This window comes from Leuciscus leuciscus (genome assembly GCF_965113295.1).
Source record: "Leuciscus leuciscus genome assembly, contig: HAP1_SCAFFOLD_138, whole genome shotgun sequence".
In the NCBI taxonomy this organism is placed as follows: Eukaryota; Metazoa; Chordata; class Actinopteri; order Cypriniformes; family Leuciscidae; genus Leuciscus; species Leuciscus leuciscus.
The window spans coordinates 126,154-135,544 of NW_028118523.1; the positions used below are offsets into that span (position 1 = coordinate 126,154).

Genomic DNA, 9,391 nt, shown 5'->3' on the forward strand with positions numbered 1-9,391 from the left:
GAGCTTGTTTTTTAATAAAAAGCTTGGTAGGTCAGGTCAATAAGTTCATGCGTTTTTTGTTTCTTTTTCTGTGCCGGGTCCAAACAAAGAGAGATTCAGTTCTGAGAGTTTCACCTGCCAGCTGCTAATGTGTTGCGAGCATTCTTGCTGACCGCACAAGCCAGCATCCAGCCTACGTCCAACCGCCTGCGTTGGTGGTATAGTGGTGAGCATAGCTGCCTTCCAAGCAGTTGACCCGGATTCGATTCCCGGCCAACGCATTGCCTTTTGTACGGCCAACTCCTTCTGTAACTCGTGGCTGGAGCAAAACTTTTGTATGGGTCTTTGGGCAGCAGTAAAGGACTAGGTCTCCCCGTCGGGGAATCGAACCCCGGTCTTCCGCGTGACAGGCGGAGATACTGTCCACTATACTAACGAGGAGTTGCAGAGACAGGTAGTCCTCCCCGATCAGCGCGACTGCAGCTCGCTGCAAACAGCCTTCCCATTTTCAGGAACGGCCTCATTTTAGGCCATTGCTTCACAAGGAGCCAGTGCAGCCGAAAAAATCATCTAATACTATTTAAATATGAAGTGTCTGTATAAAAGGTGTTACGTTATTAAAGTAGAGAGCTTGTTTTTTAATAAAAAGCTTGGTAGGTCAGGTCAATAAGTTCATGCGTTTTTTGTTTCTTTTTCTGTGCCGGGTCCAAACAAAGAGAGATTCAGTTCTGAGAGTTTCACCTGCCAGCTGCTAATGTGTTGCGAGCATTCTTGCTGACCGCACAAGCCAGCATCCAGCCTACGTCCAACCGCCTGCGTTGGTGGTATAGTGGTGAGCATAGCTGCCTTCCAAGCAGTTGACCCGGGTTCGATTCCCGGCCAACGCATTGCCTTTTGTACGGCCAACTCCTTCTGTAACTCGTGGCTGGAGCAAAACGTTTGTATGGGTCTTTGGGCAGCAGTAAAGGACTAGGTCTCCCCGTCGGGGAATCGAAACCCGGTCTTCCGCGTGACAGGCGGAGATACTGTCCACTATACTAACGAGGAGTTGCAGAGACAGGTAGTCCTCCCCGATCAGCGCGACTGCAGCTCGCTGCAAACAGCCTTCCCATTTTCAGGAACGGCCTCATTTTAGGCCATTGCTTCACAAGGAGCCAGTGCAGCCGAAAAAATCATCTAATACTATTTAAATATGAAGTGTCTGTATAAAAGGTGTTACGTTATTAAAGTAGAGAGCTTGTTTTTTAATAAAAAGCTTGGTAGGTCAGGTCAATAAGTTCATGCGTTTTTTGTTTCTTTTTCTGTGCCGGGTCCAAACAAAGAGAGATTCAGTTCTGAGAGTTTCACCTGCCAGCTGCTAATGTGTTGCGAGCATTCTTGCTGACCGCACAAGCCGGCATCCAGCCTACGTCCAACCGCCTGCGTTGGTGGTATAGTGGTAAGCATAGCTGCCTTCCAAGCAGTTGACCCGGGTTCGATTCCCGGCCAACGCATTGCCTTTTGTACGGCCAACTCCTTCTGTAACTCGTGGCTGGAGCAAAACTTTTGTATGGGTCTTTGGGCAGCAGTAAAGGACTAGGTCTCCCCGTCGGGGAATCAAACCCCGGTCTTCCGCGTGACAGGCGGAGATACTGTCCACTATACTAACGAGGAGTTGCAGAGACAGGTAGTCCTCCCCGATCAGCTCGACTGCAGCTCGCTGCAAACAGCCTTCCCATTTTCAGGAACGGCCTCATTTTAGGCCATTGCTTCACAAGGAGCCAGTGCAGCCGAAAAAATCATCTAATACTATTTAAATATGAAGTGTCTGTATAAAAGGTGTTACGTTATTAAAGTAGAGAGCTTGTTTTTTAATAAAAAGCTTGGTAGGTCAGGTCAATAAGTTCATGCGTTTTTTGTTTCTTTTTCTGTGCCGGGTCCAAACAAAGAGAGATTCAGTTCTGAGAGTTTCACCTGCCAGCTGCTAATGTATGGCGTTATATGTGTGCCTCATTCCTGAGCGAGTAATTGTAAGTTTTGAGCACAGAGAACTATATTTTGCAAGCACATTACATTATATTTTGAACAGAAATTAACAATCGCAAAAAAATAATGTGTTTGAGCAAAGGAAAAAACGATTCCGTGCTCAATAAATGCTTGTTTGCTATTATCCATATTAACGTGCAATAATAACCCCTCTCACGCAGTTTACTCAGGTGCTCTCTCACAAACTTATTCTCTGCGCTCCTGTCAAGTCCCTCTCTCTCTCTCTCTCTCAACCTCTTAATTCTGTGCGCGCTCAACTCTTGACACACACGCTCGCTCAACTCGACACACACGCGCGCTCAACTCTTGACACACACGCGCGCTCAACTCGCAACAGCGTTACAAGTGTGCCACAAAATCAACCAATCGGAAAATTAAAGGTCAATTGTGATTGGCTGTTGGTCTCCAATCAATTCGCTAGTAGAACCAAAGCCCGTCTTGTAGAGCTATCCATAGATATCCATATCCATATATCCGTATATAATCCTTTATTATATGATATCTATGGAACTATCTACAGCATCCAGGAAGCTTACTGAAAAAAAAAATCGAAAAAAATAACTGACTACAGCTAGACTAATAGATTAAAACACATTTTGGTAAGTATTTTTTTTAATTATTATTAACTTAAAAGTGCCTTGTTAGTTTTGTGTATTATAAATTATAATACACAAAAATAATAATTAAAATAATTATTATAATGGTGGTTTTCTTTAGATCACAGACATTACAGACATTAGCCTAATAGTTGGAGGGCACATTTTGTTTAATTGTTCGGAAAATGTCAGTTTTAAGAGTGAGGTCATTGTGTGAGGTGATTGACAGCTATATGTGACAGAGGAATATTATGACACTCCTCCAGAGATTCAGCTTATAATTTATAATGCTGTTGTGTTGTTTAACTTACAATATTATATCTCCTATTGTGACTAAAGTGGTGTGACATTTAGGTGTTGCTGTTCTGATGACATTCTGTGCTAGCATTAGAATGCTTGAAAAGGATAAGTCAAACTAGTCACAATAGGAGATATAATATTGTAAGTTAAACAACAAAACAGCATTATAATACACAAAACTAACAAGGCACTTTTAAGTTAATAATAAAAAAAAAAATACTTACCAAAATGTGTTTTAATCCATTAGTCTCGCTGTAGTCAGTTATTTTTTTTTCTTTTTTTTCTTTTTTTTTCAGTAAGCTTCCTGGATGCTGTAGATGGTTCCATAGATATCATATAATAAAGGATTATATATGGATATATGGATATATATGGATAGTTCTACAAGACGGGCTTTGTTTCTACTAGCGATTTGATTGGAGACCAACAGCCAATCACAATTGACCTTTAATTTTCCGATTGGTTGATTTTGTGGCACACTTGTAACGCTGTAGCGAGTTGAGCGAGCGTGTGTGTCAAGAGTTGAGCGCGCGTGTGTGTCGAGTTGAGCGAGTGTGTGTGTCGAGTTGAGCGAGCGTGTGTGTCAAGAGTTGAGCGCGCACAGAATTAAGAGGTTGAGAGAGAGAGAGAGGGACTTGACAGGAGCGCAGAGAATAAGTTTGTGAGAGAGCACCTGAGTAAACTGCGTGAGAGGGGTTATTATTGCACGTTAATATGGATAATAGCAAACAAGCATTTATTGAGCACGGAATCGTTTTTTCCTTTGCTCAAACACATTTTTTTTTGCGATTGTTAATTTCTGTTCAAAATATAATGTAATGTGCTTGCAAAATATAGTTCTCTGTGCTCAAAACTTACAATTACTCGCTCAGGAATGAGACACATATATAACGCCATACTAATGTGTTGCGAGCATTCTTGCTGACCGCACAAGCCGGCATCCAGCCTACATCCAACCACCTGCGTTGGTGGTATAGTGGTGAGCATAGCTGCCTTCCAAGCAGTTGACCCGGGTTCGATTCCCGGCCAACGCATTGCCTTTTGTACGGCCAACTCCTTCTGTAACTCGTGGCTGGAGCAAAACTTTTGTATGGGTCTTTGGGCAGCAGTAAAGGACTAGGTCTCCCCGTCGGGGAATCGAACCCCGGTCTTCCGCGTGACAGGCGGAGATACTGTCCACTATACTAACGAGGAGTTGCAGAGTCAGGTAGTCCTCCCCGATCAGCGCGACTGCAGCTCGCTGCAAACAGCCTTCCCATTTTCAGGAACGGCCTTGTGCGTCATTTTAGGCCATTGCTTCACAAGGAGCCAGTGCAGCCGAAAAAATCATCTAATACTATTTAAATATGAAGTGTCTGTATAAAAGGTGTTACGTTATTAAAGTAGAGAGCTTGTTTTTTAATAAAAAGCTTGGTAGGTCAGGTCAATAAGTTCATGCGTTTTTTGTTTCTTTTTCTGTGCCGGGTCCAAACAAAGAGAGATTCAGTTCTGAGAGTTTCACCTGCCAGCTGCTAATGTGTTGCGAGCATTCTTGCTGACCGCACAAGCCGGCATCCAGCCTACGTCCAACCGCCTGCGTTGGTGGTATAGTGGTAAGCATAGCTGCCTTCCAAGCAGTTGACCCGGGTTCGATTCCCGGCCAACGCATTGCCTTTTGTACGGCCAACTCCTTCTGTAACTCGTGGCTGGAGCAAAACTTTTGTATGGGTCTTTGGGCAGCAGTAAAGGACTAGGTCTCCCCGTCGGGGAATCGAACCCCGGTCTTCCGCGTGACAGGCGGAGATACTGTCCACTATACTAACGAGGAGTTGCAGAGACAGGTAGTCCTCCCCGATCAGCTCGACTGCAGCTCGCTGCAAACAGCCTTCCCATTTTCAGGAACGGCCTCATTTTAGGCCATTGCTTCACAAGGAGCCAGTGCAGCCGAAAAAATCATCTAATACTATTTAAATATGAAGTGTCTGTATAAAAGGTGTTACGTTATTAAAGTAGAGAGCTTGTTTTTTAATAAAAAGCTTGGTAGGTCAGGTCAATAAGTTCATGCGTTTTTTGTTTCTTTTTCTGTGCCGGGTCCAAACAAAGAGAGATTCAGTTCTGAGAGTTTCACCTGCCAGCTGCTAATGTGTTGCGAGCATTCTTGCTGACCGCACAAGCCAGCATCCAGCCTACGTCCAACCGCCTGCGTTGGTGGTATAGTGGTGAGCATAGCTGCCTTCCAAGCAGTTGACCCGGGTTCGATTCCCGGCCAACGCATTGCCTTTTGTACGGCCAACTCCTTCTGTAACTCGTGGCTGGAGCAAAACTTTTGTATGGGTCTTTGGGCAGCAGTAAAGGACTAGGTCTCCCCGTCGGGGAATCGAAACCCGGTCTTCCGCGTGACAGGCGGAGATACTGTCCACTATACTAACGAGGAGTTGCAGAGACAGGTAGTCCTCCCCGATCAGCGCGACTGCAGCTCGCTGCAAACAGCCTTCCCATTTTCAGGAACGGCCTTGTGCGTCATTTTAGGACATCGCTTCACAAGGAGCCAGTGCAGCCGAAAAAATCATCTAATACTATTTAAATATGAAGTGTCTGTATAAAAGGTGTTACGTTATTGAAGTAGAGAGCTTGTTTTTTAATAAAAAGCTTGGTAGGTCAGGTCAAGAAGTTCATGCGTTTTTTGTTTCTTTTTCAGTGCCGGGTCCAAACAAAGACAGTTTCAGTTCTGAGAGTTTCACCTGCCAGCTGCTAATGTGTTGCGAGCATTCTTGCTGACCGCACAAGCCGGCATCCAGCCTACGTCCAACCGCCTGCGTTGGTGGTATAGTGGTGAGCATAGCTGCCTTCCAAGCAGTTGACCCGGGTTCGATTCCCGGCCAACGCATTGCCTTTTGTACGGCCAACTCCTTCTGTAACTCGTGGCTGGAGCAAAACTTTTGTATGGGTCTTTGGGCAGCAGTAAAGGACTAGGTCTCCCCGTCGGGGAATCGAACCCCGGTCTTCCGCGTGACAGGCGGAGATACTGTCCACTATACTAACGAGGAGTTGCAGAGACAGGTAGTCCTCCCCGATCAGCTCGACTGCAGCTCGCTGCAAACAGCCTTCCCATTTTCAGGAACGGCCTCATTTTAGGCCATTGCTTCACAAGGAGCCAGTGCAGCCGAAAAAATCATCTAATACTATTTAAATATGAAGTGTCTGTATAAAAGGTGTTACGTTATTAAAGTAGAGAGCTTGTTTTTTAATAAAAAGCTTGGTAGGTCAGGTCAATAAGTTCATGCGTTTTTTGTTTCTTTTTCTGTGCCGGGTCCAAACAAAGAGAGATTCAGTTCTGAGAGTTTCACCTGCCAGCTGCTAATGTGTTGCGAGCATTCTTGCTGACCGCACAAGCCAGCATCCAGCCTACGTCCAACCGCCTGCGTTGGTGGTATAGTGGTGAGCATAGCTGCCTTCCAAGCAGTTGACCCGGGTTCGATTCCCGGCCAACGCATTGCCTTTTGTACGGCCAACTCCTTCTGTAACTCGTGGCTGGAGCAAAACTTTTGTATGGGTCTTTGGGCAGCAGTAAAGGACTAGGTCTCCCCGTCGGGGAATCGAAACCCGGTCTTCCGCGTGACAGGCGGAGATACTGTCCACTATACTAACGAGGAGTTGCAGAGACAGGTAGTCCTCCCCGATCAGCGCGACTGCAGCTCGCTGCAAACAGCCTTCCCATTTTCAGGAACGGCCTTGTGCGTCATTTTAGGACATCGCTTCACAAGGAGCCAGTGCAGCCGAAAAAATCATCTAATACTATTTAAATATGAAGTGTCTGTATAAAAGGTGTTACGTTATTGAAGTAGAGAGCTTGTTTTTTAATAAAAAGCTTGGTAGGTCAGGTCAAGAAGTTCATGCGTTTTTTGTTTCTTTTTCAGTGCCGGGTCCAAACAAAGACAGTTTCAGTTCTGAGAGTTTCACCTGCCAGCTGCTAATGTGTTGCGAGCATTCTTGCTGACCGCACAAGCCGGCATCCAGCCTACGTCCAACCGCCTGCGTTGGTGGTATAGTGGTGAGCATAGCTGCCTTCCAAGCAGTTGACCCGGGTTCGATTCCCGGCCAACGCATTGCCTTTTGTACGGCCAACTCCTTCTGTAACTCGTGGCTGGAGCAAAACTTTTGTATGGGTCTTTGGGCAGCAGTAAAGGACTAGGTCTCCCCGTCGGGGAATCGAACCCCGGTCTTCCGCGTGACAGGCGGAGATACTGTCCACTATACTAACGAGGAGTTGCAGAGACAGGTAGTCCTCCCCGATCAGCGTGACTGCAGCTCGCTGCAAACAGCCTTCCCATTTTCAGGAACGGCCTCATTTTAGGCCATTGCTTCACAAGGAGCCAGTGCAGCCGAAAAAATCATCTAATACTATTTAAATATGAAGTGTCTGTATAAAAGGTGTTACGTTATTAAAGTAGAGAGCTTGTTTTTTAATAAAAAGCTTGGTAGGTCAGGTCAATAAGTTCATGCGTTTTTTGTTTCTTTTTCTGTGCCGGGTCCAAACAAAGAGAGATTCAGTTCTGAGAGTTTCACCTGCCAGCTGCTAATGTGTTGCGAGCATTCTTGCTGACCGCACAAGCCGGCATCCAGCCTACGTCCAACCGCCTGCGTTGGTGGTATAGTGGTAAGCATAGCTGCCTTCCAAGCAGTTGACCCGGGTTCGATTCCCGGCCAACGCATTGCCTTTTGTACGGCCAACTCCTTCTGTAACTCGTGGCTGGAGCAAAACTTTTGTATGGGTCTTTGGGCAGCAGTAAAGGACTAGGTCTCCCCGTCGGGGAATCGAACCCCGGTCTTCCGCGTGACAGGCGGAGATACTGTCCACTATACTAACGAGGAGTTGCAGAGACAGGTAGTCCTCCCCGATCAGCTCGACTGCAGCTCGCTGCAAACAGCCTTCCCATTTTCAGGAACGGCCTCATTTTAGGCCATTGCTTCACAAGGAGCCAGTGCAGCCGAAAAAATCATCTAATACTATTTAAATATGAAGTGTCTGTATAAAAGGTGTTACGTTATTAAAGTAGAGAGCTTGTTTTTTAATAAAAAGCTTGGTAGGTCAGGTCAATAAGTTCATGCGTTTTTTGTTTCTTTTTCTGTGCCGGGTCCAAACAAAGAGAGATTCAGTTCTGAGAGTTTCACCTGCCAGCTGCTAATGTGTTGCGAGCATTCTTGCTGACCGCACAAGCCAGCATCCAGCCTACGTCCAACCGCCTGCGTTGGTGGTATAGTGGTGAGCATAGCTGCCTTCCAAGCAGTTGACCCGGGTTCGATTCCCGGCCAACGCATTGCCTTTTGTACGGCCAACTCCTTCTGTAACTCGTGGCTGGAGCAAAACTTTTGTATGGGTCTTTGGGCAGCAGTAAAGGACTAGGTCTCCCCGTCGGGGAATCGAAACCCGGTCTTCCGCGTGACAGGCGGAGATACTGTCCACTATACTAACGAGGAGTTGCAGAGACAGGTAGTCCTCCCCGATCAGCGCGACTGCAGCTCGCTGCAAACAGCCTTCCCATTTTCAGGAACGGCCTTGTGCGTCATTTTAGGACATCGCTTCACAAGGAGCCAGTGCAGCCGAAAAAATCATCTAATACTATTTAAATATGAAGTGTCTGTATAAAAGGTGTTACGTTATTGAAGTAGAGAGCTTGTTTTTTAATAAAAAGCTTGGTAGGTCAGGTCAAGAAGTTCATGCGTTTTTTGTTTCTTTTTCAGTGCCGGGTCCAAACAAAGACAGTTTCAGTTCTGAGAGTTTCACCTGCCAGCTGCTAATGTGTTGCGAGCATTCTTGCTGACCGCACAAGCCGGCATCCAGCCTACGTCCAACCGCCTGCGTTGGTGGTATAGTGGTGAGCATAGCTGCCTTCCAAGCAGTTGACCCGGGTTCGATTCCCGGCCAACGCATTGCCTTTTGTACGGCCAACTCCTTCTGTAACTCGTGGCTGGAGCAAAACTTTTGTATGGGTCTTTGGGCAGCAGTAAAGGACTAGGTCTCCCCGTCGGGGAATCGAACCCCGGTCTTCCGCGTGACAGGCGGAGATACTGTCCACTATACTAACGAGGAGTTGCAGAGACAGGTAGTCCTCCCCGATCAGCGCGACTGCAGCTCGCTGCAAACAGCCTTCCCATTTTCAGGAACGGCCTTGTGCGTCATTTTAGGCCATTGCTTCACAAGGAGCCAGTGCAGCCGAAAAAATCATCTAATACTATTTAAATATGAAGTGTCTGTATAAAAGGTGTTACGTTATTAAAGTAGAGAGCTTGTTTTTTAATAAAAAGCTTGGTAGGTCAGGTCAATAAGTTCATGCGTTTTTTGTTTCTTTTTCTGTGCCGGGTCCAAACAAAGAGAGATTCAGTTCTGAGAGTTTCACCTGCCAGCTGCTAATGTGTTGCGAGCATTCTTGCTGACCGCACAAGCCAGCATCCAGCCTACGTCCAACCGCCTGCGTTGGTGGTATAGTGGTGAGCATAGCTGCCTTCCAGTG

At 46.3% G+C, this 9,391-nt stretch overlaps 1 long non-coding RNA gene across 1 annotated transcript in view; it reads right to left on the bottom strand.

The window, feature by feature from the left end:
• Nucleotides 1-3,447, bottom strand: part of LOC309491359 — an 82,492-nt gene extending 79,045 nt beyond the window's left edge. Inside the window, exon 1 of the long non-coding RNA XR_014203054.1 lies at nt 2,263-3,447. This is a non-coding gene — a long non-coding RNA (uncharacterized lncRNA). The remainder of the gene's footprint in view (nt 1-2,262) is intronic.
• Between the last annotated feature and the right edge of the window lie 5,944 nt (nt 3,448-9,391).